At 38.5% G+C, this 6,645-nt stretch overlaps 1 non-coding gene across 1 annotated transcript; it reads right to left on the bottom strand.

Annotated features, from left to right (window-relative positions):
* Positions 1-6,325: 6,325 nt before the first annotated feature.
* On the bottom strand, positions 6,326-6,432 carry LOC120252283. Its single transcript, XR_005533826.1, has one exon. It is a non-coding gene; the product is annotated as a small nucleolar RNA R71 (small nucleolar RNA).
* Between the last annotated feature and the right edge of the window lie 213 nt (positions 6,433-6,645).

Below are 6,645 nucleotides of genomic sequence, written 5' to 3'. Positions count from 1 at the left end.
ACTAGATCATGGGCGTTGTGGGATTTCATAATGACCATTGTGAGGACGTTGTTTCTTCAGTGTTGCTTCCAATGGTTCCACGCTGCCACGACTTCATAATGGTGGTGGTAAGTGTAGACAACAAGCATTATAACTTGTCACAACATTCGTTGTCAGCCGTTCTGAAGTTCTGATTCAGCAACTTGACTTGTTTTGTTTCAAAATGCTCCCGTATTCGCTTCATTTTCCTTAAACAAAGAATAAATGCCGTGGTGAACAAAAGAATTAAATTTCGTACTAATGCGGTGCTAAACATGTCAAACTCCATGCTAAAAAAAATATGATCTAATGAGCACTTTTCACAAATGCTTAAGTGTGGGGATATTTAATAAGTGCTCAAAATTTCATATGTTCAGTATCATTTACACAACATTCAGCATGAGATTTGACATGTTTAGCACCAAATTAGTACAAAATTTTATTCTTTTGTTCACCGCTGGCTTTATTTCTATTTTAGGGCCAACGAAGAAAATTTGGGGACATTTCAAAGTAAAATGGACTAAGTTACTGAATCATAGCCTCACCGTGGCTCACAACAGCCATGATGACATCTCACCATCGTCGTTGCCTAGTCTCATCACTACCATTATTAAGGCATGGCAATATTAAATCACTTAAGGCAACACAGAAGCCACAATGTCCTCACAATGGCCGTTGTGAATCCATCACGACCATGATCTACCCACACAATACCTAGTGAATCTGTGCCAAGATCCGACTTGATCCCCAAAAACAACTTACTCACCACAGGCATCACAACGCCTGTTGTGAGGGCGTGGTGGGCTCAACATTATATAAACCATAGGTATTCCTGTTCATGGGGAGATTCTTTTACCGAATAAGGTAGATAGGAAGTTCTGGAGATTTGTGTGACTAGAGATGACTTTCTTCACTTTTTAAATAGATTTTGGTGACTTTTCTAAGGGAGAGTCAACATCTATCATTAGAGGAGCGGGCGCAAAGAGATTCGGTGCCATCTTGTCAATCTTGGGATTCTCTAGACCTCAGCCTTTGGAGGTCTATTGGAGGAAGTAAGTATAGAAATTTTTTATACATTATCCTTTGTTATTGTGGATTTATTTTTATTCATATCTTTATTCTTGTTCTATAGGACCCCAATTCAACGGGAATTGTATGTCTAGCTATTTTGATGAGTACTTGTACATTTTGATTGATTATTCAATAAATCTATCTAGTACTTTATGATATATTGCATGTTTCTTGAATTCTTATCTTGTTAATGTGCTGAGGGAGATATGCCTCTACATTAGAACACACATGCCATGTTTGATCTATGCATGCATTTAAAGATTAGGTATAGCTAGGTTTTTGGATTAGGGTTCAATTGCCGCTAAGGCTTAGGGTTTGATTTGTCCCTTCTAGAGGAATTCTTATACTTAAGGCAAACATAGGAGGTTGGGATATGAAGAGATTCCATCTTAAGTTCCTTGTGATTTTGACCTCGTTTTGCCAAGAGATTGGGACTAGTAGGTCTTTGAATTACCCTAGTCTAATACTAGAATATGATTATCATACTTAAAATATACCATAAGTAATAATCAAGAAAACTGTCATACAACTACTCAATTCCTTCCAATTGTGCTTAACGATCCTCAATTGTAGTGTTTAGTAAATTGTAGAAGTAGAATAAATAAACAATGTAAACATTTAGTTTATTGATTAGGTGAAAAAAAGTAATAGGAGCCTCTCGCCATTCTTGGGGTAATAGGACCCTGGTGCTCACCTATAAGGTATTACTTGATGACCAGTATACTTGCGATATTCAAAGACTCACTTTAACATTGTTTGCATATTGATATATTCATGACACACACCCATTAATCAGTTCGTTAGCATGCCATGAAACTGGACAATCGGGGAGGTGAGGCAAGATTAAAGGATATTTCTTATGACGGCTTGATAAAGAAGGATGTGGAGGAACAGGAATAGGATGTTGTTAGCAAATATAACCTATGGCTGGTGGTTTACCATCGCTGGGGCCATCGGTGGGGCTGTGGACCTGGGCCGCTATCGAAAAACAGTGCTCGGCCACTAGCGGGTGACGTGGTAATAATTTAACCGAACATAACAACACATGTCCATTCTGGAAGATCCACGGAAGCCTCATAGGGATCATAGATCGATGCGTGGGGGGTAAGCCTCATCACCTTGTGATGAGACACCACATCAATCCTCGTGTCATGATCCGACTGTTGAAAATAATCAAGTTAGGGAGAGAGATCCAGGTTTTTCTAGAGTTCCTAAATAGTGATGTAATGTTGGTGTTTAGGCCACTCTACTCACTCTTCTAACTGTTAAACTTCCTAATGACGGAGATAGGGGTATGACTATAGGCTCCCAAGACAATCTTAATGTGATCGATATCTGAAAGACATGGGAGAAAAGGAAGGGAATCATGGCAATGCCCCCTTGTCCGAAATCTATCCTAATCACTTTATCCAACCTTAGAATTAATGGTTGGGAATGTTCTAAGTCCCCTCTAGTGCTCCAGAGATAAATAAATAGTAGATCTCACAACAACCTAGTTGATAGAATTTTGGATGCCTTGCAGAAGTCCACCCTAGAGCTAAAGGAAATCGAGAACTCTGAGAGTTCTAAAGATAAGGTGGAGTTTGAGGAGGAGATGACACTGGTGTAGTATCAAAAGGATGCCAAAGAGAAATCTATGGCAAGAAGAGGAATGGCAAAAGCAGCCTTTCGAACAAAGAAATGAAGAAATAACCCATATTAAACTATTTCTATTTGTTTACAGTTGTTATGTTTTGGTGTTGTTCTTCTTATTTGTATTTTTTATTATAAGTTCTATTGTAATCTCTGATGTTTTATGTAGGAACTATAGAGGTATCTTGAACTCAAACACTTGAAATCTAATTTGGGAGTTATTGAACAAGCATAAGCCCTAGATTTTGTGCCTAGTAGAGATTAAGGTGAATGATGACAAATTCCATCGCATTTAGAGGAAGGATTTTAGATAGTGGGATTGGGCTACTCTCTTGGCCCAACAAATGTTTGGAGGTATCATAATGTTCTAGCTAAAGGCGATTAGCACAGTCATCCTCCTAGCCCAGTCTTAGAGCATTCTTCATCTGGTAATCTCATCAAATTCTATGGATAGTTGTATTTTATTAGTTGTGTAAAATCCATAGATTCCAATGGTGAAAATCAAAGTTTGGGACAAAGTCTCAAAGCTCTCCAAGCTCGAGGTACCCTGGCTAGTGGTAAGCGATTTCAATGCCATTAGTTCTAAGGCCAAGCAATAATGAGGGAGTTTCAATCATTATGCAGCTAAGTCCAACTTCTTTTATGATTTTATTAGCTTTAATAATTTGTTTTATCTTGGGTTTTTAGGATCCTCTTTTACCTGGTGCAATGGACAGTTGGGATGTGCCATACGTTGGGCATATCTTGACAGGTTCCTTGAAAATTTGGATTGGCTATGACTAGTTGATTCCGATTTTGTTATTCATCTTCATCACATTTTTTTTAACCATGCCCCTTACTTCTTAAAACCCACATGCATTATTTTTAAAAATAAAATAATTTTTTTTCATTTTGAAAATTTTTGGTTAGATTATAAGGGTTCTCAAGATTGGAGTTTTTCACCCAATACCTCTCCTCTTCATGCTTTCTCGCACCTTCTTTAACAAACCAAAAACCATCTTATCTCTTGGAGAGATTCAGATCTTTCCCCACTAGATGTGGACATTCAAAACATTGAGAGAGATATCATATTCTTAGAGAAACTGGATAGTTCTTCCAGCCTGAATTCCTTTGATCATAGAAGCCTTAGTGCCCTGAATAACATACACACTACCCTACTGATAAGTGCTTATGTATAAGTAATATGAAGTATACTTTTCTTACATTGAGCATTACTTTTATCAGATTTCATAGCTCAGTCGTGTGTATTTGTGTTCTTTTGTGCATTTGTGGTTGTTGAGAAAATTTTGAAAGAAAGGAAGTAAAAGTAGATCGCGGACCTGATTTTTGATGGAGTTCTTAGATCGAACAAGTGTCAAGACACTTGTGCTCATAGACATTTGGCTGTGTTCCAACCTCCATTATCCTTAAGGGAATACACAAAATGGAAGGGCACAAAAGAAGTCACACTCATATGTTTCGACTTTTGCAACATTGTTAAAAGCTTCGTCAATGTGGTTTAATTGAAGACGCGACATGATCTACCATGTAGATTGTGCCCATTCATGCGGCCTCGATGAAAAGAGTGAATTTGGGAGTATTCTGGTGAAGTACTATAGCAGCTTGTTGTAGCAAAATACTGTAGCAAAAGAAGTTCTGGAAATCCACACTGCCATGAGGATGCCTGATTTTAGCCCTATAAATACCGCTTTGAGAGTTTTATTTTGTGATCTTTATCCTATCTTTTGCCCATCTTTTGTGGCAAGTACGGTTAGGATTTGGAGAGGCTTGTCCTTGATTTTAGGGGTGGCTCTACGGCATTCGACATTGAGTTCCTTTGGAGGAGAACTATTGGGGGAGCTTTCGTCGACAATGATTCAGCGAGGTGTGCCCTAGGTTTGACAAGGGAACCTTTAAAGAAGATGCGATCGCTACACAAGACCATCAAAACAGACTATAAGGGGGTTTTATCTATAGATTTCTTGCATTTACTTTTGATTTTATTGTTGATTTTGTATTGCTCTATGGAGAGCTAAACCCCTAGTGGGTGTTTGGACTTATAAACCTTAGGATGATTTTGATTCATTGACTCTTATTATGTTTTCTTTAATTAATATTTTAATTAAGTTTCAATCTTGTATGCTTGTTGATTTGATTTTTCCTTAGGGTGACAGTAGGGTTGAGAATCTATCTAGGTAATCCTATGAAGGGGTGACAACTTCATTAGGATTAGACTTAGCGAGATTGAAGAGGGTTGAGAGGGTGAGTCGAGAGGTAGCGGAACGTCCCCTTTCCCTTCCGACGTGATTTATCCTACCTCCACATTCCAAGAGTTCTTTGCGGTCAAGATAAAGAGAAGTGCTAAGAGACAAACTCCACTAAGGCTTAGTCGTGCAAGCGACAAAGTAAAGTGTTGAAGTAGTCCTTAGTACTAGGGCTTAATCGTAAATAGGGGTCTTTTGTTAGGACCAAAGGATTAGATCTATATTATGGAATAGAGTTTATCACATGAATCCCTAGAGTTTCAAGCAATCCCACACAATGTGAGGTGTTTAGAGTATTCATTTCTGCCGGAGCATAGTGTTGAGGGCTAGTCACGATTGACCTTAGGTTTGGGACCATGTGTCTTTGGATTGCCATGACTCATTAAACTTCAATTAGCAGGCATAATATTAGTCTTGTACTTGAAACAATAGTCCTAGGGGGAGCATTGTCCGAAAACCACATTTTATCATCGATTACCTCTCTTTCCTACTCTTGCTTGTTTTTCTTTCTCTTTACTTTTATTTGCATTGATATTTTGAATCAACTCCATAACTTGGTTTTCACTATTGTTAAATAGCAACACTTATGTTTCCGAGCAACTATTCCCTATGGATTCGACTACCCACTCACCGGGGTAATTTATTACTTTGATGACCCGTGAACTTGCGGTATACACATGCAAGGGGTGTGTCAAGTTTTGGTGCCGTTGCGGGGAATAGGAATTTTGGAAGCATTTGCACTTTGCTATCTTAGTTATTCATCACTGATTCTCTTCCATACTTTCTTATTCTTCCATCTTTCTGATTTGTTTTTCTTTCTTTGATTGCAGCTCCAAGTTATGACCCAAGATAACCCTTCGACATTGATTGAAGGTGATCCAAAAATTGGAAGAAGAGCTCATAAATGGGAAAAGAAACCTATACAAGAACAGACAAATCAAGCCGGGATAGAAGTTGAAAGACTTGATAATATGGCAGAACGATATGAGCAGTAGAGGACACTCTCAGATTATCCAAGACCCACAGTTCTTGGCATGCAATCTAGCATTATAAGGCCACCAATTATAGCTTAGAGTTGTAAGCTCAAGCCAAGTTTCATCCTGATATTACAGAAGTCAGCACAGTTTAATCTTTTGGCCGATATTGATCTGAACAACCACATGTAGAATTTCTTGGAAGTGTGCGACATGCTCAAGATTAATGGAGTCATGGATGATGCCATCAAGTTGAGGGCCTTCCCATTTTCCTTGAAGGGGAGAGCAAAGCAATATTTACATTAATTACCTAGAGCATCGATCACTACTTGGGATGAGATGGTAGAAGCTTTCCTTGCCCGATATCTCCTACATGAAAAATCTGCGAAGCTCAGGAATGAAATATCCTCTTTTGTGTGAATGAAATTGGAGTCTCTTTATGAGATATAGGATAGGTTCAAGGATCTCCTACAGAAATGTCCATGGCATGGGTTCCTAGATTGGATGATTATCCATACATTCTACAATGGTTTGAACCCAAGCACGAAGCAATTACTTGATGCTGCAGCAGGAGGTACCTTAGGTAGTAAGAGCCCAGAATAAGCCCCATAGCTCATTGAAGAGATGGCTATGAATAGTTATCAGTGGAATACAAGAGAAAAAAAGAAGGTAGCCAGACTTCATGAGATTGATGTGGTCACATCATT

Source organism: Dioscorea cayenensis, chromosome 20, assembly GCF_009730915.1.
Source record: "Dioscorea cayenensis subsp. rotundata cultivar TDr96_F1 chromosome 20, TDr96_F1_v2_PseudoChromosome.rev07_lg8_w22 25.fasta, whole genome shotgun sequence".
In the NCBI taxonomy this organism is placed as follows: Eukaryota; Viridiplantae; Streptophyta; class Magnoliopsida; order Dioscoreales; family Dioscoreaceae; genus Dioscorea; species Dioscorea cayenensis.
Note: the sequence above shows the minus strand (reverse complement) of the source record. Positions and strands in the feature narration are given on the sequence as shown.